General features: G+C 35.3%; 1 long non-coding RNA gene across 1 annotated transcript in view; it reads left to right on the top strand.

Annotated features, from left to right (window-relative positions):
• The window catches only part of LOC141275853 (uncharacterized), a 205,814-nt gene that overhangs the window by 55,388 nt on the left and 124,054 nt on the right, over window positions 1–26,372 (top strand). Inside the window, exon 2 of the long non-coding RNA XR_012324317.1 lies at window positions 461–518. This is a non-coding gene — a long non-coding RNA (uncharacterized lncRNA). The remainder of the gene's footprint in view (window positions 1–460; window positions 519–26,372) is intronic.

The raw sequence follows: 26,372 nt of genomic DNA, 5'->3' as shown, positions 1-26,372 counted from the left end.
GAGAGCAACACTAAGCTTAAGGAACCTAAATATTTTACAGTGGGCAGTAAGCTAGCCTGCCCTTTGCTCCATAGGAAGACGTCTTTATTATACTGTGCAGTAAGTAGCCTGTCCTCAGCTCTGGAGGGAGACGCTGTCTTCCAAAGGTGTTTGCTATCTCATCATTCTTAAAGAGATGACAAAGGACAAAATGTCTTGCTCACAAGACAGGCAGAAACCCAGGAGACCCATGGAGACTGACCCAGTCCTTGAACCTTGTCTGACTTTTTAACTTCTTCAATAATTACAACACTTTTAATACTGCATTTGTACATCAGGGCATAAATACAAAGCAGTCTATCGAGCAGCATGTTTTCTGGGGTCTCTGGGAAACCATAATTTAAAAATGTTCTTCTGTTGAAGTTAAAACAATTTTTATGCACATGGTTAACAGTTTGTTTTATTTCCTTTCCCCCTACAGCTCCTTCCTTCTGGAATTAAAAAAAAAAAAAATGGAATTTTGTCTCCCCTCTGAAAAGGTACAAAGTTTTTTGTTCTATTTCCATTTTATCATGATCCAAACAAACTATCCTATAATCATGAGGTAATGTTCCCCATGTCTCAAGCAATCTTTTGGTAGTTGATTCACATTTGTTTATACACTTCTGGTATCTTTTGCTAGATGCTTCTATATAATAGCATATTGATTTTATTTCTAATCCACGATGCAGCTGCAAACAAGCATCTACAAGTTAAATATCTGTTTATTTTCTTGTTTCAACCAAGCAATATTTTCAGGAGATTGCATTATAAAAAATAACTAGACTGAATAGCACAACCAGTTGCTGGAGGGAATGGACATAGCATTCCTGTTATTGAAAAGAATGCCCATGATTACGACTAGAGCAGATAGCTCACAGTAGCAGAATCTGCCCAGTAATCCATTGGTAATAATGGCTTAGGGGCTGTGGGGGGAGGCAAGGATATTGTCCAAGGTTGGCACCTTTTCTTACATGCTAGGTATTCCTAAATAAATGAGAACAGCTGTAGAATAACTACCCTGCCCTTGCTTATTATAGACCATTCACACTTTGTCATTAGAGATATGAATAGGCCCTCAAGGAAAGAGTGGATTCCAGTTTAACAATAGAAAGAGAATGGCCTTTGGCTAATGGAGAAAAATGACCTTTGGCCAATGGAGAAAAAAAATGTATGAAACTATGCTATTTCCAAGATTGGCCTACTCCACCAATTAGAAGTGAGGAAAAGCATCTGCTACAGATTTGTTTGGAAATTTTTGTTTTTCAGAGCTAGCAGAAGGGAATAAAGACAAAAAGAGATATTTTCCCCAGTACACTGGAGGAAGTGAATATAGCTGTTTCCTAATCAGATTTACAGGTGCTTAAATCTGAACATCACAGTTGATCCAATGACAATCCTTTAATGTTATGTTTCAGAGCAAGCGCAATATAGAGTATAGTGCAATGAGCCTAATTTCATTTTTAAATATTATAATATTTGAGAAATTATTTGAAAGTAAAATAGATTTCAAGCCCAAACTAAACTGTTGTGTAGTGTACATGCATGTGTGTGTGTGTATTAGTGGAAAGGTAGCTGACATGTTCACTTCCTTCACATTTATGTGAATTAAAATCTTTCTGTTAAAACTATATGGAGCAGGATATCAGCATAAGAATTTAAGATCATTATTGGGTTATCTAGAAAGCACATCAGCTCTGTCTACATGTCAGAGATAAAGAAGATTTGGTAAATACACTTTGTTGACAATATGCTCTAGCTCTAATGCTGTTCTCATTTAGAGATTGTGACAGATCCCAATAAACAAGAGGCCATAACAAATATGTAAAAAGAAAATTTCACTAAGATCTCTCAAATCTTGAAAGCACAAAGAAATATTTTTTGATCTATGAGTGACATGAAGCTTTCTGACTGCAGCACGGAAGTCAGTAGCCTGATCAGTTGGCTCTGTGCATCTCTGTGGCAACATCAGCAAACATTGCTTGAAGGATATTCTCCATTTGCTTCTACAGACTGTCTCCCTACCCTTCTCTGTCTGGCTTTACCCAAAGACGCTGACCTCTATTGACTGAATCACACAGGCTCACTAGCCTCATACACAGAAAACTCATAACTTTTTGATTTATTTTGATTATAACATTTTGATATTGATAGAGTACAATGCTAGCTCAAATTTAGGACCTATATCATGAGAATCTGGATAAAAGTCTAGACAATTTTATTTATACTTATGAAAGAATTTAGTAAGTTTTAAGTTAGGAGTAAAAAAAGTAGAACACTTGAATTGGTACCTACCAAGTAAAATAGAATTTCATCTGCTGTATTTGGGTGGGACATGACTTACATTTGAAGAGAATATAGAAACAGGAGAGCAGTTTTTTTTTTTTCCTCACATCAAGAAAATGGTTTAACTATTATATGTCTATTTTAAATAACAGCAAAAATGCAAATTACAAGTGCATATTTTTCCTTGTATCCAAAGTTCTATTTTCAGAATAGAATTGCAAAAATAATGCTTCCCCACTGTGTAAAGGAAATGAGAAATGCAGAGACCATTAAGGAGGATTGTGAATTTATACAGTGCATTAGCACCAAAAGCTACAGCATGGATATTTCTTCAAAATTCAGTGTTTAATGGCACTTGGATTTGTACTGCTATCTGTCAGATATTAAATCCATGATATGGTCATAATGTACCTTATCTTGCCAAAGAGCTTTGAGATGATTTTTTTCCTTATCAGTTTCTCACTTTGTTTATGCAGTTTAGTTTATTTAACAATGAAGAAATAGTTTAAACACTCTGAACACAGGAAACACAATAGCACCTAAGTATTTATCTGACTAAACCATAGCAAAGTCAGATAAAAATTATCTGTACTGTTTGAGGGTGCTGTTTCCAGATATGTTTTGTCCAGCACCTATTATGACTAAGGATTAAATGAAGACTGTAGAATTCTGTCTCCTCTTTTTTACCCTATTCCACTTTCATATTGCCTCCCACTGCCCCACCTTCAAAATAGAAAAGAGTAAATTGGCACAGTAATAACAATAGATATATATAAGATTTTATATATATATATATATATATATATATATGTTCAAATATAAATTTTAGGTCTTTTCAGGCTTCATTATAAAAACTGTTTGTATTTGATGCTTTTCGTATCCAGTTATTAGGATTTCAAAAATTAATGAAAGATGGTTTTTAAAAGATTTTGAAAGGAAACACTACCCAATTTATGAAGAACAGGTTCAAATTCACATAAAGAATACTTGTCAGATTCTATTCATACATTTCTTTATTTTTCTTAACATGAGGGTGAAATTTCATTTTCTCCTGTATGTGAGGTGCCTGGTACTCAGGATTTTTCCATTTTTATTTAATTTTTTTTCTTTAAATTATGCTGATTATTTTTAAGAAACAGAAGACTCACGAAGTTTTTTTTGTGTTACCTCCTCCTTAACTGCCTAAAAGAATTTAGATAGAGGGCCTGTTCCCAGAATAGAGCTATTACCAGAGATACCCGCAAAGAATATTGGCTAGGTATGGTGGGGAAACTGAGCAGAGCCTAGAGATCACAGTCCACTGTGTCCCATTGTTTCTGCTTGGCCCAGCAAACATTTGTTTACCAAACATTTGATTTTCCATTTCCATGTGAATTGCTTTTCTCCTCTTGGAAGTCCCAAACCACTACCCCCAGCATTCTCTTTTGTCATTAGCTAAAGAAGGTATTTAAAGTGAGGGTTTCATCCATTTTGTAAAGTTAGTGTTCCGGGGTCTCTCCCGTGTATATATATGTTATTTAAATTTGTTTGATTTTCTCCTGTTAATCTTTTGTTGCCAAAAGCTGTGCACTGGTGCCAAATCGAATCTCAGAGACAGAGTTTTGGATGAAGTAGAAAAGAATAGTTTCATTGCTTTGCCAGGCAAAGGGGGACACGGGTTTCCTGCATGGAAAAACCATGTCCCAACCCAGGAGGATTTGATGAGGAGTTTTACAGCAATGGTTCAAGGGTGGGGTTGCTGGTAAGATCAAGGTGTGTGCAGGGCCCTGTACTCCTTTAATCTGTCCTCAGGTGGTCTCTGGATAAGCTTCTCTGGTTCTCCAGGCTGTCAAACCATGACCTTCTCTCTGGAATGACAATTGCTTCATCTTCTATTTATTGGGGGTTTTAGTTCTATAAAGAGCTCAAAAGATATTGTTATATGTATCCCTTGAGGTGTGACCAGGACCTGCCCCAAGGCTGTGCTATTGTTTCTTGGCTGCTCCTCCCTTGTCTCTGCAGCTCCTCCCTTCCCTGATTAGCAACTGTTTGAACCTGACCTTTGGGACTCAGGGAAGGTCATGGAGGCTGAACAGACAGGCTCCTGTGCCCAGGAGCCCCACAGGGTCCTGCTTGGTTTCACTGTCTCATGTCAACTTAATTCTTAGACCAGCCAATGAACTTTGAAGGGTAGAGGAAAATTTCTTCCTTCCTGACAGTATCAAGTGTAAAGGGAGAAGTTACCCATTTGCAAAAGTTTTAACTAAAGTGCTGGTTTTAAGGGTTTTAAATTGGTGCCCCATGAATTTTTGTCATCGAACCAAACTTGGGTGTGCTCGCCCATGCGCAGTAAAACCACTCTACTGACACCGGGTTGTGGTGAAGGAAAATGCAGTGTTTATTGTAAAGGTGCCAATACAAGCGGGACAATGGCTCGTACTCTAAAACCCCGAACTTCCCAAAGGGTTTCAGCAAAGCAATTTTAAAGGCAAGGTGAAGGAGGGGAAGTCCCACTATATGCGATCAGCTCATGCACAATTCTCATGGGTTGATGTTGAGGTAACAGGGAGGTTAACGTTATCAATCCTTAGGTGCCAGTAGTTCTGGGGGCTCCTGGTCATCACGTAATCTCTTCCATTTGATGATGGTTTCAGCATCTGTAAAACAACTCAGGAAGTGTGCATCAGATACTATTATCTAGGTACTTCAGAGAGGAGCTACAGCAGAGGATGGGGGAGGGGGTCTGTCCTGGGAAGGCCTCATAGGGTCCTGCTTGGTTACATTTTTACTCCTCACGTAATTAGTAGTCATTTTACCAGGTTTCATACTGAAAGCCAGTAAAGATCCCTTCACAGCTCTGGCAAGGGAAGAGGAAAAGTAGACATTATGAAGTATACCCAGAGTGTCCTTCATGACAAGGGTTACTCTTCGGGGAAATAATTTACCAGAGTATTACCCATTTGGGGAAGGATATTTCTCCTATTCTAGACCCTCCTGCTTTTTTATCTCACCTAAGGAATGGAGAGAAAGAAAGCTAAGAAACATTTGCAGAGGGCATAGCCCATACACTGAGGACCACTAAACAATTGATATTCAGTCAGAAGATTGTAGAATACTTCTCCTTACCTACACTTTATCACCATACCAACAGATTTCCATTATAAAGAGTGGGTTACAGGGACTTCCCTGGTGGCTCAGTGGTTAAGAATCTGCCTGCCATTGCAGGGGGACACGGGTTCGAGCCCTGGCCTGGGAAGATCCCACATGCCATGGAGCAACTAAGCCTGTGCACCACAACTACTAACCCTGTGCTCTAGAGCCCACAAGCCACAACTACTGAGCCCGTGTGCCACAGCTACTGCAGCCTGTGTGCCTAGAGCCTGTGCTCTGCAACAAAGAGAAGCCACTGCAATGAGAGCCCGCACACCGCAACAAAGAGTAGTCCCCGCTCGCCGCAACTAGAGAAAGCCCATGCGCAGCAGCGAAGACCCAACGCAGCCAAAAATAAATAAATAAGTAAATTTTAAAAAAGAGTGGGTTACAGCTAATGGGCTTCAAGACTATATCTGCAGATGAGTTCTTAGGAAACCCCAAGGTCAAAAGGGAAGAGAAAAACAAAGACATTAGAGGAATTTTAAGCCTCTGGCAGCTACAAAAATCACAGAAATTAAACACAGCCCAAATCATGGCCTGATTAACACAAAACCTCACAATAAAGGCTTTTTACCTTACTTCCTACTACCTGCTTCATCATATCCAGGTTCCGAAAAAATCTTATAAACATACTAAAAGGCAAAAACAAACAAGCATGTAAACAATAACAAAAGGCAGCCCAAAGAGACACAACAAGGATCAGAACCATACTCAGATAAAGACAGAGATGTTGGAATTATCAGAGAATTTAAAATATTAGTGACAATATATTTAAGGCTCTCAAAGAAAGCACACAACATGCAAGAATAGATGGGTAACGTAAGTGAGGAGATGGAATCTCTAAGAAATAATCAAAAAGAAATTCTACAAATAGAAAAAACACTGTAATACAAGAGAAATAACTTTGATGAGATTCGCAGTAGATTGGGTACATCCAAGTAAATAATTGATTAACTTGAAGACATCAATAAAAGCTTACCAAACTGAAATATCAAGAGTAAAAAAAAAAAAACTGCAACAGAACATCTAAGATCTGTGGGCCAATTTCATAAGGTATAATATAGACATAATTGGAACATCAGAAGGGGAAGAAAGGGAAGATGGACCAAAAGACATACTTGAAGCAATAATGGCCAGGTATTTTCCAAAATTAATGGCAGACCCAAAGCCATGGATCTGGGAAATTCAAAGAATGTCAAGCAGGATATATATCTACAAATAACTGTGATATGTATTAGGCATTTTATATTCAAACAGCAGAAAATCATGACAAAGAGAAAATGTTTAAAGAAGTCAGATGATTAACAAAATGTCTTACCGACAGCAAAATAGGGTAAGAATCATAGAGAACTTCTCATCAGAAACTATACAAGCAAGAAGAGAATAGAGTTAAATAAGTATTCAAAGAACAAGCCCACCACCTGGAATTATACATCCAGAGAAATTATTCTTCAGAAGTGAGGGGGAAATACAGATTTTCTCAGACACACAAACACTGAACAAATTCATTGTTGGCAGACATGCCATGCAGGAAATATTAAAAGTATTTCTTCAGGAGAAAGGAAAATGATATAGGCAAAAAACAGATCTTCATAAAGAAAGGAAGAGCATTACAGAAGGAACAAATGAAAGTAACATAAAAATATTATTCTTAACAGGTCTAAAAGATAACAGTTTGTTTAAAGCAATAATAGTAACAGTGGTAATAACAATATCTTGGTGACTATTACATATGGACAACTGAAATGAGAGTGATGTCACAGGAATATCAGGGAAGAGTTGAGAATATTTTTATAAGGTAACTGTACTACCAGTGAGGCAGTTAGTGTTATTTGAAGGTGAAGTTAGATTAAACATGTATGTTGCAAATTTTAGGCCAACCAGTAAAAAAAAATAAAGTTCAAAGAATTTTATGTGTTATCCTAAAAGGAGAGTTAAAATGAAATTATATAAAATGTGCAATTAAAACCAGAAAAAGAGGGAAATAAGCAAGAAATACAATGAATAAAAAAAATTTAATATTGTAAATAATAATTTATCTTACTACAATGGTAATGCTACTACTACCTCAACAAAATACTAAAACACCCCCAAAATCAACAGCATGAAAAGTATTACATACCACTGTCAGGTGGGATTATCTCAGCAATGAAGGGTGTTTCTACATATGGAACTCAATCTGTGTAATACATCATATTAATAGAATGAAGGGGAAAAAAAACACATATGAGCATGTCAATTGATACAGACAAAGCATTCGAAAAAAACCAACAACATTTTGTGACAAATGACTCATCAAACTAGGAATAGAAGGGAACTTTCTCAAAATGATAAAGGGCATTTATGAAAACACATATCTAATAACATCATACTCAGTGTTAGGGAAAGTGTTCTCCCTAAGACCAGAAGTAAGATAAGGATCCCCATTTTAGCCACTTGTAGTAAGCATTGTACTAAAAGTTCTAGCCAGAGTAAGTAGGCAAGGAAAAGAAATAAAAAGTATCCAAATTAAAAGGAAAAAAAAAAAAAAAAAGAAAGAAAACTCTCTCTTTTCCCGAATGACATTGTATAATGGAAATCCTAAATAGTCATTGGAAAAAAGTATCAGAGGTAATTAATGAATTCAGTCATGTTGCAGTATACAAAGATCAACAAACAAAATTCAGTTGTATTTCTATACCATGGCAATGAATAAACTGAATGAAAATCAAGAAAAAAATTTTATTTACAAGCAAAAAGAGTATAACACTTGGGAATAAATTAATCATGGATTTGCAGACTTATACCCTGAAAACTACAAAACATTCCTAAAAAAAATTATAGAAGATCTACATAAAGTATAATGTATCCCAAGAACATATATTAAAACAGTTAATTTTGTAAAGATGGCAATACTCCATAAAGTGAGGTACAGATTCCATAGAATCCCTATAAAAATACGATTTTCTTACACAGAATGAAAAGCTAATCATTTTATTTCTTCTACTTGTCCAATTGCTGTAGCTAGGACTTCCAATACTATGTTAAATAAAAGTTGTGACTGTGGGCATCCTTATTCCTGATCATAGAGGAAATGCTTTCAGCTTTTCAGCATTGAGTATGATGTTAGCTGTGGGCTTATCATATATGGCCTTTATTATGTTGAGGTATGTTCCCTCTATACCCACTTTTGGAGAGTTTTTATCATAGATGGATGTTGAATTTTGTCAAAAGCCTTTTCTGCCTCTATTGAGATGATCACGTGGTTTTTAGTTCTTTGATTTGTTAATGTGGTGTATCACACTGATTGCTGATATTGAACCATCTTTGCATCTCTGAGTTAAATCCCACTTAGTCATGGCATGTAGTTAGTTTAATGTGTTGTTGAATTTGGTCTGCCAATATTTTCTTGAGGATTTTTACATATATGTTCCTCAGCGATATTGGCCTGCAATTTTGGGGGGGGTAATATCTTTGTCTGGTTTTGCTGTCAGGGTGATGCTGGCCTCTTAGAATGTATTTGAAAGCAATTCTTCCTCTGCAGTTTTTTGGAATAGTTTGGGAAGTATAGTTGCTAACTCTTCTCTAAATGTTTGGCAGAATTCACCTGTGAAGCCATCTGGTCCTGGACTTTTGTTTGTTGGGAGTTTTTTATTACTGATTCAGTTTCATTACTGGTAATTAATTAGTCTGTTCAAATTTTTTTTTTTTATTCCTTTCTGGTTCAGTCTTAGGAGATTGTACTTTTCTAGGAATATTTTTTCCTCCTAGGTTGTCTATTTTATTGGCATATAGTTGTTTATTGTTGTCTCTTACAATTTTTTGTATTTCTGTGGTGTCAGTTGTAACTTCTGATTTTTCATTTCTGATTTTACAAAAGCAAAAATAAACAAATGGGACCAGTTAGGCTTAAAAGTTTTTGCTCAACAAAGGAAACTATCAATAAAAGACAGTCTACTGAATGGGAGAAAATATTTGCAGATGACATGACTGATAAGGGATTAATATCCAAAATATATAAACAGATCATACAACTCAACATCAAAAAAAACCTGGGCTTCCCTGGTGGTGCAGTGGTTGAGAGTCCACCTGCCGATGCAGGGGACGCGGGTTCGTGCCCCGGTCCGGGAGGATCCCACATGCCGCGGAGCGGCTGGGCCCGTGAGCCATGGCCGCTGGGCCTGCGCGTCCGGAGCCTGTGCTCCGCAACGGGAGAGGCCACAACAGTGAGAGGCCAGCGTACCACAAAAAAAAAAAAAACAATTGAAAAATGGGCAGAGGACTTAAATAGACATTCCTCCAAAGAAGACTTACAGATGGCCAACAGGTACATGAAAAGATGATCAACATTGCTAGTCATCAGAGAAATGCAAATCAAAACTACAATGAGATATCACCTCACAACTGCCAGAATGGCTATCATCAAAAGACCACAAATAACAAATGTTGTTGAGGATGTAGAGAAAAGGGAACCCTTATACACTGTTGGTGAAAATATAAATCGGTGCAGCCACTGGGGAAAACAGTTGATGCAGCTCCTGGGTATATAGCCAAAGAAAACAGAAACATTAATTTGAAAAGATATATGCAATGTTCATAGCAGCATTATGTACAGTTGCCAAGATATGGAAGCAACCTAAGTATCCATTAACAAATGAATGGATAAAGAAGATGTGGTATATGTATACAATGGAATACTACTCAGCCATGAAATGGAATGGAATTTGCAACAACATGGATGGACATGGAGGGTATTATGCTTAGTGAAATAAGTCTGCAGAGAAGGACAAATGCTTTATGTTATCACTTATATGTGGAATCTAAAAAATAAAACAAGCTGGTGAATATAAAAAAAAAAAAGAAACAGCCTCACAGATACAGAGAACAAACTTGTGTTTACCAGCGGGGAGAGGGAAGGACAAGATGGGGTAGAGGATTCATAGGTACAAACTACTATGTATAAAATAAATAAGCTACAAGGATATATTGTACAGCACAGGGAATATAGCCAATATTTTATAATAACTATAAATGGAGTATAACCTTTAAAAATTGTGAATCACTGTTATATAGTTGAAATTTATATAATATTGTGAATCAACTATACCTCACTTAAAAAAAAAAGCCAATCCTAATATTCATATGGAATTGCTGGGAAACCTGAATAGTTAAAAGAGTTTTGAAAAAGAACGTAGTTGTAGGACACACACATCTCAATTTTAAAACTTATTACTAAACTACAGTAATCAAAACAGTGTAATTTTGGCATAAAGATTTGCATATAGATCAGTGGGATAGAATTGAGAGTCCAAAAATAAACCCATACTATCTATGGCCAATTGATTCTTGACCAGGATATTAAGACCATTCAGTCATTCAGTGGAGATAGTATAGTCTCTTTAACAAATGGCACCAGGACAATTGGATATACACCAACAGAAGAAAGCAATTGGATTCTTACGCCATGTAAAATTTTAATTCTATATGGATCAAATACTTAAATATAAGACCACAGGTATATAACACTTAGAAAAAAAATTAGGAGTAAATCTTCATGACTTTGGATTTAGCAATGTTTTCTTAGCTGCAACACCAAAAACTTAAAAAAATAAAAATAAATTGGAGTTCATAAAATTTTAAAATATTTGTGAATCATCGGACAATAAAATGAAAAGACAATGCACTGAAGGGGAAAAAATTTACAAATCATATATTTTATGAGTCTATTGTCCAAAATATATAACTTTCACAAGTCAACAACAAAAAGACAACCCAATTAAAAAATCAGCAAAGGTCTTGAATAGACATTTCTCCAAAGAAGATATACAAATGGTTAAGAGTACATGAAAATATGTTCAACATCATTAGTCATTAGAGAAATGCAAATCAAAACCACAATGAGAAACCACTTCCGATCCAATCCGATGGCTATAATTATGAGAATAAATAAATAAATAAAAGGAAACTATCAAGTGTTGTTGAGAATTTGGAGAAATTAGAACCTTATACATTTTTGGTGGGAATGTAGAATAGTGTAACCACTTTGAAAAATAGTTTGGCAGTTCCTGTATAACTTAAATATAGGCTTTCCATATGATCCGTCAATTCTGTTCCCAGGTATATATCCCAAAGACATGAAAACAGGTGTTTAACAAAAACTTGTACAAGAATGTTTGTAGAAGCACTATTTTCAATAGCAAAAGATGGAATCAACCCAAGTGTTCATTAATTGATAATTGGATACACAATATATGGTATATCCAAATTTCTGTATGTTAGTTTTGTATCCTGCTACCTTTCCTAATTCATTTATCAATTCTAGTAGCTTTTGTGTGGCATGTTTAGGGTTTTCTATATATAGTATCATGTCATCTGCATATAATGACAATTTTACTTCTTTCCTTCCAATTTGGATACCTTTTATTTCTTTTTCTTGTCTGATTGCTGTGGCTAGGACTTCCTATACTATTTTGAATAGAAGAGGTGAGAGTGGGCGTCCTTGTCTTATTCCAGATTTTAGCAGGAAGGCTTTCAGCTTTTCACCATTGAGTATTATATTGGCTGTGGGTTTGTCATAAATAGCTTTTATTACACAGAGATGTGTTCCCTCTATACCTACTTTGGTAAGAGTTTTTACCATGAATGGGTGTTGAATTTTGTCAAATGCTTTTTCTGCATCTACTGAGATGATCATGTGGTTTTTGTGTTTTCTTTATGTGGTGTATCACATTGATTGATTTGTATATGTTGAACTATCCTTGTGAACTTGGGATGAATCCCACTTGGTTGTGGTGTATGATCTTTTTTGTGTGTTGTTGGATTTGGTTTGCTAATATTTGTTGAGAATTTTTGCATCTATATTCATCAAAAATATTGGCCTGTAATTTTTTTTTTTTTTTTTTTTGGTGGTATCTTTGTTTGGTTTTGGTGTCAAGGTGATGGTGGCTTCATAGAATGTCTTTGGGAGTGTTCCCTCCTCCTTCTCTCTTCCAAAAGATTGAAGGTTCCTATAAGTTCTTCTTTGTCTGTTTGGTAGAATTTGCCTGTGAAGCCATCTGGTCCTGGGCTTTTGTTTGTAGGGAGTTTTTTAATTACAGATTCTATTTCACTTCTGTTGATTGGTCTGTTCAAATTATCTGTTTCCTCTTGATTCAATTTTTGGTGAACTGTATGTGAAATAATCAGAAAGGGAATGTAAAAAGACAATAAGACAATACCTTTTAAAATCACACCTCCAAAAATAAAATACTTAGGAATAAACCTGACCTAAGAGGTGAACGACTTATACACTGAGAACTATAGAACATTAATGAAGGAAACTGAAGATGATTCAAAGGAAATGGAAAGATATCCCATGCTCTTGGGTTGGAAGAATTACTTTGTTAAAAGGGTCATACAACTCAAAGCACTCTACAGATTTAATGCAATCCCTATCAAATTACCCATGACATTTTTTCACAGAACTAGAACAAATAATCCTAAAATTTATATGGAACCATAAAAGACTCAGAATTGCCAAAGCAGTCCTGAAGAAAAATAACAAAGCAGGAGGCCTAACCCTCTCAGACTTCAGACAATATTGTAAAGCTATAGTAATCAAAATGTCATAGAATTGGGAAAAAACGGAATGTAAGTTGGTTCAGCCACTATGGAAAACAGTATGAAGGTTCCTCAGAAAACTAAAAGTAGAATTACTATATGATCCAGCAATCCCACTCCTGGGCATATATCCAGACAAAACCATAATACAAAAAGATACATGCACCCCTATGTTCATAGTAGCACTATTCACAATAATTAAGACATGGAAGCAACATAAATGTTCATGGACTGATGAATGGAGAAAGAAGATATGGTACAAATATATAGTGGAATACTACTCAGCCATAAAAAAGAACAAAATAATGCCATTTGCAGCAACATGGATGCAGCTAGAGATTATCATACTAAGTGAAGTAAGTCTGAAGAAGACAAATACCATAAGATGTCACTTATATGTGAAATCTAAAATGTGATACAAATGAACCTATCTATGAAATAGAAACAGACTCATGGATATAGAGAACAGACTTGGGATTGCCAAGGGGAGGGGGGTTGGGGGAGGGATGTAGTGAGGGATTGAGGTTAGCAGTTGTAAGATATTATATATAGAATGGATAAACAAGGTCCTACTATATAGCACAGGCAACTATATTCAATGTTCTATGATAAACCATAATGGAAAAGAATACATATAAATAAAGAACGTATATGTGTGTGTGTGTATATATATATATATATATATATATATATATATATATATAAAACTGAATCACTTTGCTGTACAGCAGAAATTATCACAACATTGTAAATCAACTATACTTCAATAAAAATTTTTTAAAAATTAAAAAACCACAATTTATGGTATTCCATATAATAAAATATAGCATAAAATATATGGTATATCCATATAATAAAATACCATATAATAAAATGATATATCTATATAATAAAATCCATATATTATAATATAATAAAACACAATATATGGTATATCCATAAATAATGAATGAAATACTGATACACGCTACAACATGGATGAACCTTGAAAACATTGAAGCAAGTAAAAGAAGCCAGACACAAAAGGTCACATGTTTTATAATTTCACTTGTATGAAATATCTAGAATAGGCAAATCCATAAGACAGAAAACAAATTAGTGGTTGCCCGGTGTTGGGAGAGGGAGGAATGGGGCGTGACTGCTTAATAGGTATAGGTTTCTTTTTGGAGGGAAGATACGTTTTTTAATAAGATGGTGTGAAAGTTGCACAACATAGTGAATGTACTAAATGCCACTGAATGTTACTTTTTAAAATGATGAATTTTACATTATATGATTTTACTATAATATAAAAAGCTATTACATATACAGAGAAAATACAATTGAGAATGAAATATTTTATAGGGGTTCTTTCTACATATAATCTCGCAATATGCTTTCAAGCCCTGTTAGAATTCACCACTGAACAAGCAATTGACCAATATAGTGTATTCACCTAAATTATTATCTTTTGTCTTGCCATCCTATTATATGTGAACAGGCATTGCTCACATACAATATATCCTTCAAAATAGAATTATTTAAACTTTACTGCACCCTGTGGTAGCTTGTGACCATTACTGTTCATCTTGAAAAAATGTTTAACATGAACATGTTCAGTAATTATTTTCAGTTTCCTACAATGAGATACAATTTATATTATTTATGAAAGGCAGCCTAAACCCACGTATAGTAGTCTGCTCTCTTCCTTGATATATGGAATTATAGTATATGCTTATAAAGGCAGTCAAACCCAGTTATATATTCTATTTTATTTATAGATATATACATTTGGCATCATAGTTGTTAGGAACTCATGAAACAAAGATGTTTAAAAGAGCAGGTGAAAAAGATCAACAGCCTTGATCAACAACCTTGCTCTTACTCCCTTAAATAGTGACCCATTTTTTTTGTGGTACAGTGTTTTAAAAGAGTTGTCCTTTGGTGATACCAGGTGTGTGATTATCAGGATCACTTCTTTAACTTACCCTTTGAATCCAGTCTTCCACAGTGGAAAGGCCAATACCAACTCTCAGGTACCCTCCTAAAATAAGAGAAATGAAATAAAGGTATAATGAAATGAAAAGCTATACCCATTCCAAGTTTAAATAACGTTTAGTTCTATTATATTGAAGCCACTCATAATTATTCAGTGTCCCAACGCTCCTGCCTAGTACTTATCAAAGAGAAAAATTACAAAGGTAAATAAAATACATTTTGATAGCAAGGAGTTTGCATTCCACTAGAAATTGTTTCTCTTATATTCACATTTGTTAAGTATTTCACATATTTTTATAAAATGTTGATAAATTCAGATATTTCACATTTACTTCCCTCTCTTACTCGTCTGTCCTTTTTTAAATTGGCTTCTACTTCTGGTACAATTTCCAATTGCTTACCTAGGTCTGACATTAAAATCAGGAATATTTTCCATAATGTACTCATGCCCCAAGTTCTTTCCAAACTGTCTGAGTATTCCTGAAACCAGAAAAGCATCTCTCCCTGGCTTTACCATAAAAGAGAAAGTGATAGGAATACTACATCTAGTCAAAATAGATTCTAAGTATCTTTTGAGACATCACCACATCCTTCTTTCTAACACACACCATGTAAGGTTTGTCATTGCTTTCTTCGGAATATTCCAATGACATCTTAACCGACATCTCTTTCTTAAAGAGCCACCACCCTGTAATTCATCCTCCTTACCACCAACAAAATGCTCCTTATATGACAAATTTGATAATACTACTCTCCTGACAAAACTTCTTTAATAACTTGCCAAAGCTCACATAAATTCCAAGTCATTTAGCGTAGCATCGATTCTTCAAAACCTGTACCTACCTATATTCTAAGAAACATCTCAGCTTTTCTTCCCTTGTCTGAACACCAGTCCTATGATGCAGATATCAGACTGCTCCACGTTTTTAAACACATACTCTTGCCCTCTTCCGTCCGTAAATTAGGAAAATTAGAAATTCTATTTCTTCTACCTAGATTTTTCTTCCCAAGCTTGTCTCCTTGGCAAACATTTATTGAAACTTCAGTACACTTCAGTTTCAAGTTCTTTGAGAAGTTTCTCTACACTTTGAAGGCAAAAATAAGACCTTTTTTTTCTTCCATTCCACAGCACTTTGTAAATGTCTGTGTTGTCAGTGTGCTATCGTAGTTAATTGAGTACATATCTGTCTCATCAAATAGACATAGTTATCCTCCTATGTCTTTGATCTTTTCTTCTGTCTCTGTTTATAATTCCCAAGGTCTGATATTTGTTCCTTTTAACTTCCATGCATATTTGTCTTTAAAATGTGATGTCGTTGATGTTGATGATACCTATGAAGAAAATGGTAATTATATTGAATATCTACTATTTGACAAACCCTGGGACAAGTGCTGTATGTACATTAATTACTTTAATTTCTTAGAAATTACTTACTTTCTTTCAGCCTTACAAGATAGCTTATTTTACATACCAACCATAATGATGATATTCAGAGAGCATATCTAACTTCTTTAAGACCACACAACTAGTAAATGTGGTTCTAGATTTTCTCCTTAATCAGGCAAAGTGACAGACTTCCTGGATTTGACTCCTAGATTTGTCACCTATTGGTGACATTGACAAGCTATATGTTTTCTCTGTCTCAGTTTCTCCATCTATAAAATGGGCCAATACTAGTAAATAACTCATAAGTTGTTGTAAGTGTTCAACAAATCAACAGTTATAAGACGTATTTAGAATAGCATTTACTGTGGAGTAAGAATGATAAACTTATTTTTAACATCTCCCAGAATTCTTTGACCTGTTTTGTCTTCCTTTATTCCCACTCCTTATGATTTCAGAATTTTCATCTCTTTATACCCAGTTGCTTCACTGGCATTCCTTCCTGGATATACAGTGACCCATGAACAATAAATATAAGTATTTTATTATACCTGTATTTGAGTATACAGGCAGAGAGGAGCTCTGGGGTCTACCAAGCACGTTTTCATGGTACATGATAGTGGATTAAGAAAATATTTGGCAGAGTTAAAAGAGAGACTGGATTGAAGAGTTTATGCTAGGGGCTGGCCAACTTCTTCTGTAAAGGGCCAGGAAGTAAATATTTTAGGCTTTGCAAGCCATACAGTCTTTGTCACAACTGCCAAACACTGTTCTTGAAGCACAAAGGCAGCCACAGATAATATATAAATGAATTCACCTGGCTATGTTCCAAAAAAACTTTGTTTTTAGATAGTGAAATTTGAATTTCACATAATTTTTATGTGTCAGAAAAAAATTATTGAATTTTTTTTTCAACCATCTAAAAACATAAAAAAAAAACATTCTCAGCACACAAGCTGTACAAAAGCAGGTGTTAGGCCACATTTGTCCTGTGGCCATGGTTTGGTGAGCCCTGATTTGGACAAAGAAACTCATCCGAGAAATGTTTATGATTAGTTCTCCTCCCATAGGTTGCTGTGTTAGTTGCTATTCAGACATTCTTCAAATATATATTTTTAAAATCACCAATAATTAAACTCTTTGCTCTTTGAGTTTTAGCTGAGGGTCTTCTCCTCTGAGGCAGGGATAGCTAAGGTCTGTATTTAAAATATCTGTGGAAGAAGGAGGGAGCTAAGACACTATAAATAACAGAATGGCAGATACACATAGACACTTCTATTACAACTGTAAAATATTTTCCTAGCACATGTGTACCAGTGAAGAAATCTGACGAGTGATAACTCTGGACTGGAATACATGAGTTCTGAATGGATTGAATAGAGTGGGGGCAAGTAGACGGCACTTCCTTTATCTCTTCAAGCTGATCTGGCCATTTACCACTCTGTAGATGAGCGTGAAATATCAAATATTATTTGAAACTTAAGATTCTTGAGATCTGCCTTAAGTTACTCCCAGCACAAATTACTCCCTTTGGAAAATCAGGCATTTGAGAGGTGAAGCAAGAAAGGGCCCTTTTGACATAATGTGTTTCCTTTGGAGATGTGCTGAGAAAGAGAAAAACAAATGTAGAAAGTAAATATCTGACAAAAGCAGAAAAATCAGACAGGTTCAGTTTTTCATTTCACTCCCTACTTTGCAGTTAAGTTCCTTTGAAATCATTGAGAATCTTTAATGCAGGGGAGATCTGCACAAGGCCAAGAGAAACGAACATCTGATCTGTAAAGATCGGTGTCCAATAAAAGATTAAATAAAGTGCTGCTGTTTTTTGTTTTTTTTTAAATTTTTCTTTTTTTCTCCTGACTATCAAAGCAAATGATTTTGGGGGTAGACAGCCATTTAATTATAGTAGTTATCTGGTTAATTGTTACATGGTACTACTTACTTTACCTAGGGTTTAATTCAGTTTTGTTGTGTGAAATTCTGAGAAACTGTCCCAGCCAAGAAAAACCTAAGGAGACGTGATGACTAAATGTAATGTGTTATCTATCCTGGATGGGATTTGGGACCATAAAATAGGATATTAGGTAAAAAATAATGAAATCTGAAGAAAGTGTGGACTTTAGTTAATGATGATGTATTATTGGTCATTAATTATAACTGATGTACAATACTAATATTAGGAAAAACTGTAGGATATATAGGAACTCTCTGTACTATTTTTGCAAGATTTTGTAAATCTGTAAGTATTCTAAAATGGAGTTCATCAAAATGGGCTTTTTAAATCACAATTTTAAAGAAAAAAATGGCAGAGAAATAAAAGATGACATATTTAGTAATGGGGAAAAAATATGGGAAGCCTAACAAACCCAGAATCAGTGGATGTATTTTTGACTATTTTGTAAACTTCTTTTATAATATTTGCACATGAAGTTTTGTTGCTATATCATCTGTCATAAAAGTAATACAGAAATTAAAAGTAAAGTCACTCAGGTGTATCATATAACAAATAAATGTATTTACATACTTATGTCTGGCACAGTTGAAGCAATCACAAGAATATAAGTATACTTATTAGTATCACGACATCTTTGTTTTAAGTCTCTTCCAAAGAGAAGTATGCAGGAAAAATTGTTTTATGCTATCTGGTTCCACTGTTGTGTATACCAGTACATTTAGGTAATGCTTCATATTGGATAAATAGTTATAAAACATATGCAATAGATTTATTGCTAGTACTGATCACAGTAAATCCCAGGGTTTTAAGTGGGGCTGTAGGAGTTACATTATCTATAAATTACTTAAAATATTCCTGAAGAGACAGTAACATATATGTATGTATGTTAGTTTAAGCTACACTTTAGGAGCAGTGAGTTGTGCTAGTCAGTAATTCTGATTCCAGAGGTTGTCAGCCAGCATTTAATAAGAAGGTCACATACCAAAGGTAGATGCTATAAATAGTCACTACCTGTACTTCAGCCACACTTACCTCATTCAACATCTGGAACCCACACTGGCAGCCAGCCCAGGCCTCTGTGGCTGTGCAAGTGCAGAACACCAGTCTAGAGCCCCACAGCTGACCCCCACCAACATATGCACTCCAGAGGCTAGCCCCCCGCTGTCACCCTGCATGCCCTGTGCCCAGTGGCCCATCACCAGCCTCCGCTGCAGTGCCCATGCTCGTGGGGAAACTGTGCAGCAGCCACAAGAGTACATGTGCACAGCTAGGACTCCACAGCTGCTGTGGGCCCAGATTTGGCCCTTTCTTCTGTCACCGGCCTACACCCCTGGCCTGACTCCCAACACCAGTTCTCCTGTAGCTACTGTGGTGAGAACCAGCAGTCACAGTGGTGCATGTGAACAGCTCCACTCCCACAGCTGCTGGTTAGCCCACAATTGGCCCTGGCCTTTGCTGCTTGCCCTGGCCCCCATCACTACATGTGTGTTTGCAGCCGACCTCTGCCGTTACATAGGCACATGCAGCTGGCCACTGGAGACAAGTGTATGTATACCACCAGCTCTAGCAAACACAGTCATCTGCCAGGTCCCTGGCAGTAGGTGCTGTAGGTGCTGCTGAGGACCCCAGTAGCCCTTGCAGCCTCTGGAGACACCGCCACTCCCTTGCAGTGCTCACCAAGGACCACACAGTTGTTGATGCTGTGGACCACAGTGTCTACAAAGAGTCACAGTGCCTTCCCCCCAACCCCGCCAGGCCCAGAGGTGCCACATGCCCCACGCTTGGCATTCTGCACTACTAGACCCAGGGTCACGGCATGCTCCAGGGTGCCCACACCCACAGGTGAAGGTTGTTCTTATGAAAGTCACTCCATAAAGTATGGAAGAGGTGATTGCATCTATGAATATGCAGGCACCTGCACAAGGCTACAGGAATCAGGAAGAATCAGGGAAACATGACTTCACCAAAGGAACACAGTAAACTTCCAGTAACTGATCAAAAGGAAGTGGAGATACAGGAAATGCCCAATAGAGAATTCAAAATAATTGTTCCAAATATGCTCAGAGAGCTACAGTAGAACACAGATAAATAACTTAACAAAATCAGGAAAACAGTACAAGAACAAAAGAAGTTCAACAAAGAGAAGACATAAAAAAGAACCAAACAGAAATATATGAAATAATGAAAAAAAAAAGAATAGGACATAGGAGAAATTAAATACAGTTTACTGTATTTCTATCAAAATTTCTATCAGAGTTGAGTAAGATGGAAGCAAAATGATTTGTATTAATCTGCAATGAGGCAAGAATGCCAATTGTAATCTCTAGAGTAATTACTAAAACATGGTTTAAAATGTGTAACTTACAAGGTGGAGGTGGAAAAGAAGAAAATGGTACTATTTGTACCATCTAAAAATCATCAAGACAGAAAAAAAGATAATATAACTAAAAATCTGAGACAAATAGAAAATAAATAGTAAGATTGTGGCTCTAAACAGAAACATATTTAATTACATTAAATCAAAAAGGAAAATTCACTAAGTAAAAGTTTAAAAAGTCAAAGCAGATGAAAAGTTAACCCAATTTCATGTATTTTACAAAACACTTCTGTAAGACAACTCAGAACGATTTAAAGCAATGTGCATGCAAACATTAATCAAAAGAAACTGCTATACTTATACAATATTGATTTTAAGTAAGGGATCTTAAATGCAGCTAAAGAGGAATACTTTATAGTAATAAAAAAGGTTAATCTAACAGGAAGAGATCATAAATTCTCTTGGTATACCTTCCAGAATTAATCTATTCCACGAACTATTATGCCAGTACATAAATATGTTGTTCTGATTCACAGTCTTTTCAGCCTATGAAACTGTCACTAGGACTACATTTTGGTAACCAGTATAAACACTTAAGACCTGAGACTCATGAGATTCAATTGATTAGTTGCTTTACCCATGAAACTGGTTTCAGTCTGTAGGAAATATAAATGATAAACATAGCAGTTACTTTGCTGATGACACTTTCATGCTGGATACCAATTTGTCTTATTGTATCCATAGCAATGGCAAAATATATTTGGCTTTGATTGCCTAATATCTTTATAGTATTACTCATTCTGGAAGTGTTGTAAATTTCTCATTTAGGTAATTTTACATTTAAATGTTTACACTTTATATTTTGGTCTTAAAGATAAGGAATAATAGTTGTAAAGCTCTTAATGGTATATGCTTCAGGATTTTTTCCACACCTAATTACTAAAGGTATTTTTTAAATGTCTAAGGAAGTCATCAATGTTAAAAGATAATCTAATAAACAATTAGTGCTGTGAACCTTCTTAAGAAGTCATAGTTTAAACCATTAATTGAATTTACTGTTTTTAAGGGCACTTCTGTCAGGAAAAAAATGAAAATTATTATCTTGAAAAAATCTTGGTAAACATTTTGCTTTCTAAAATCTGCAGTCAGATAAAAATCGATTCAAAATAGCAAAGCCTTTTTCCAGCTACTAGGATTGTAATTGAGAATGGACACCAAAATTAAATAGCTGTAGCTGTCAGAGTTTTCTTGGCTACTGACTTGAAAATTTCAGATATAGGTTATAATTTATCTGTTACCTCCTGTTATTATATTGAAAATTCTTGGCTTTTGTGTGTGATTCAACTTGCCAATTAGTCCTACAGCTCTGTTGAGGGAACAAAGATATTAAACAAAGCCTGCTCTTTAATCTAGGAGATTCCCCATAGTGATTCCATGTACTGCCAAATTTCACAGATTGACATCTTATTGTAATCCTGCATAGCAAAGCAGAAATATTCACAAGAGGTAGATACTTTGACCTGGAAAAGAGACCAAAGCATAAATACAATCTCTGCTGTACTGAAAATTGATATATTTTGACCTACGGTGAAAATAAAAGACATGATGGATAATCTGTTCCACCTGCAGCTTTATGACAACAATAACACACAAACAAACAAAACAATAATCCTTCCACATTTTTTAAAGAATTAAAGGAAGTGGATGTAAATAGCCTATTCTCTTTGTTTCAGTTAAGTATACGATACTAATTTATGGGCCATTTATTTGTAATATATAATAGTTAGAACTGGGATGGTTACTAGATATAACCAAACACTCATTTTACAAAATGCGGAAATTGAGGCTGGGAATTCAAATATTTGTGGGAAATCTATCAATCTTTGACTCAAACCCACTACCTTGAATATATCTACAAGATAACTGTCATATTCTAATGCAAATTAGTATTTTCTTCTCTGAATTCCCATTTATAAACTAAGTCTTTTAAGAATAGATGTAATAATTGGTTAATTTTTTGAATAAGATATTAATTTTATATCATGTTTGGCACATTATAAGTATTAAATAAATATTAGAATAAAAGAGATAATACCATCACAAAAATTTCATAGTTACACTTTACTCACTTAAGAAGGAACATATTATTTTTAAAAAACAGATGTTTAAATGTCACTTATTTTCCATATTTTCATAAAATATACTAATGTGATAGTAAATTAGTAATTAATACAAATTCCAATGCCAGCGTACATGGGCAATAACTAAACAGTTATATACCGCTTACCATTTGCCTAATGATTTACATGGTTTAGCTCAATGAAACTGTAGGGTTAATCCTGCCTAAGAGGTCGGTACTGTTGTTATCTTGATTTTACAGATAAGGAAACTTGAATTCAGAGGAGTTGAAATTTGAATTTAGGACTCTTAAGAGTCCTTAAGAGTAACATGGGTTTCATTTAAAGTATCTTAGTGATGTCCATGTAAAGATGCACAGTGAGGTGCTGGAAACACAGAACTGCCTGGAGTTCAGGAGAGAGTTAAATTTTGGAGATATAAATTTGGAACTCATCAAATATCAAGGGAAAGGATGAAGGGTCCAAAAAAGAATATAAATTAAGGCTAGGGGGAATGCATCACTGCAGTTCAAATTAAATAACGTAGAGGGTGAGTAGCAGAGTCATTAAGACCAGATAAAGTCTCCTACAAGACAGAAACACGATTAAGATGAAGAGTATACTTTAATAGCTATATTTAAAGTGAACAAATTGTCATATATTTTCAGTTTTATTTTCATTGTTAAATACAATTTTCTAGGTTAAATAAATCAGAATAAGAAATGTGATATTTACCCATTACTATTTTATTATAAAAAAATTATGGAATTATCAAAAAAAGATGGTTCACTGTATATATTTTTAATGCAAATATATTTTAAACACGTTGAACCTTCTACCATGAAGTTGTCTCACTTCACTTGTATAGTTATAGGTACACAGGAATCATTACAATTTAATGCATTCATTTGTTCATTCAACAAATATAAAGAACCTATTAAGTGTTAGGTATTGTTTTAAGTGTTGGAGGATTTATCAGCATGTAGAAGATAATTTCTTCCTTTTTCCATGTGTCTCATGTTCTGTTGAGTCAAGATATTGACACTGATGTAAATAACGAATGAAATAGAATTTGAGATATTGAGAAGTTCTCTAAAAAAATAAATAAAAGAGAAATGCAATAGGGAGTTGTGGTAAGTAAGTGAGTGGATCCTAATTTATCTAGCACAATCAGAAAAGGCTTTTTTGAATAGCTAACATTTGGCATAGAAGGTGGATGATGCGAATGCATGACCTATTTATATTTGGGACTCGGTTATAGGCTACAGGAAATGCAAGTGTAAAGATCAAACTTGACTTACTGAAAAGTTAGTAAGGGAGACAGAATGGCCAGAGGTAAATTAATATGGGGTACACTGTGGTGGTTGATTTTAGAAACACAGGCAAGATGATATAACAATTTATTATTATATTAGGACTACAGAGTATGATATTATTATGTTTGTTGGCCTTAGTAAGGGGTTTATGTTGTCCTCCATATACTATGGAAAGCCATGGAAAGGATTTAAGCAGGAAAATGATGATCTAATACATACTCTAGAAAAAAGAATGTGGCCTTTTTGTGGAAAATAAACTGTTGTGAGAAAAAGTAAAACAAAGAAAGCTAGAGAGGAGATTGTGAAACTACAGTAGCCGCCCCCCCCATCTGCAGTTTCACTTTCTGCAATTGTAGTTACCCACTGTCAACAGATCTGAAAATATTAAATGTAAAGTTCCACAAATAAATAATTCATAAGTGTTAAATTGTGTGTCGTTCTGAGTTCTCGCACCATACTGTTCCATCCTGCCTGGGATCTGAATCATCCCTTTGTCCAGCCTATCTAGCCCATTAGTCACATAGTAGCCACCTGGGTTATCAGATCAACTGTCAGAGTACTGCAATGCTTACGTTCAAATAACCCTTATTTTACTTAATAGTGGCCCCAAAGTGCAAGAGTAGCGATGCTAGCAATTTGGATATGACAAAGAGAAGCCGAAAAGTGCTTCCTTTAAATGAAGATGTGAAAGCTCTCAACTTAATAAGGAAAGAAAAATATCGTATGTTGAGGTTGTTAAGCTCTATGGTAAGCACAAATCTATCCATGAAATTGTAAAGAAGGAGAAGGGAATTCATACTACTTTTGCTGTTGTACCTCAAACTGAAAAAGTTATGGCTGCAGTTTGTGCTAAGTGCTTAGTTAAGATGGAAAAGACATTAAATTTGTACAGAGATTTTGAGAGAGAAAGAGAGCACATTCATATAACTTTTATTACAGTATATTGTTATAACTGTTCTATTTTATTATTAGTTATTGTTGTCAATCTCTTACTGTGCATATAAATTAAACTTTATCATAGGTATGAATGTATGGAAAAAAGTATTTATAGGGTTTGGACTATTCATAGTTTCAGGCATCCACTGGGGGTCTTGGCACACAACCCCCATGGATAATGGGGGCTACTGTAGATCGAGTAAGAAATGATGGTAATTGGTCTAGGAATGAAACAGAGGAAACCGTGAGATGTGACTAAATTACAAATTTATTTGGAGGTAAGACCAGCAGGAGTGCTAATAACTGAATATTGAACTAGAGGGACACAAATCGATCAAGAATGACACCTGGAGTTTTGGTCTGAGCAATGGAAAGTAGATAATGCTGTTCTATGATGAGATGAGGACAAACTAGGGAAGGAGCTGGCTTGTGAAGGGGGTGAGAGGAGTGATACAAGATGCTTTCAAACCTTCTGTTCTTCATCACTCTGGTGAGCTTGGATGAATCTGTTGGAAGCAAAGGATCCATTTTACTTTGTATAGAAGGGACTGAGTAGTAGAGAGAGGCGTGGGGATAAAGGAGGGATATTAAGACTGGGCAAGACTTGATTGTGTTTAAAGACTGAAGGAAAGGAGCTACATGTGATAGGAAGAATGATAGAGAGGAAGTGACTAATGAGCAAAGCCCCGGAAAAGCCAAGAAGGTAGGACATTATGTGTACATATTTATGAACTGGCTATCTGTAAGGTATTCCGTGTTATAATACTTGAAGAGGCGCAGTAAGAATTGGTTTAGATGAAGTGATAGATGTGGTGAAGGAGGTAAAAGCTTTCATGTATAAAAGTGATCTACTGAAAATAAGATATGATATTGGAGGAGATTTAAAGACTGTTATGTCTAAAATCAGTGTTAAAGGAAATGTCATTGAAAAGATGGGGACAGCTGAAGACCAAACTAAAATGGAAGGCCCAAAGTTTATAATAATACACATTTTCATGGAAAATAAATGTCTTCTGCAGGTTTCAGAAGTTATACATGATTATAGATGTTACGTTTTAGTATGGAACTGCTTTTCAAATTCCACTGAACTGTGCAGCAACTAAACTACAGAGGTGCAAGGGAAAAGCAGTGTCTCATAGTGATTAACCTCAGGAACATTAGAATCAGATTTGAGTTTGAATCATGACTCTGATACTTGCAAGTTTTGCAAGCCGAGAAATGTGCTTAAACTCTCTAAGCCTCAGTTTTCTGATCTCTAAGGTGGAATAGAAATTTCCCCTTCACAGTACTACTTGCCTTGTTCCTGATATTAGAGTAAAAGCATCCTGTCTTTCACCATTACCTATGGTGTTGGCCT

This window comes from Tursiops truncatus, chromosome 11 (genome assembly GCF_011762595.2).
Source record: "Tursiops truncatus isolate mTurTru1 chromosome 11, mTurTru1.mat.Y, whole genome shotgun sequence".
In the NCBI taxonomy this organism is placed as follows: domain Eukaryota; kingdom Metazoa; phylum Chordata; class Mammalia; order Artiodactyla; family Delphinidae; genus Tursiops; species Tursiops truncatus.
This window is presented reverse-complemented; position numbering and strand designations above follow the sequence as displayed.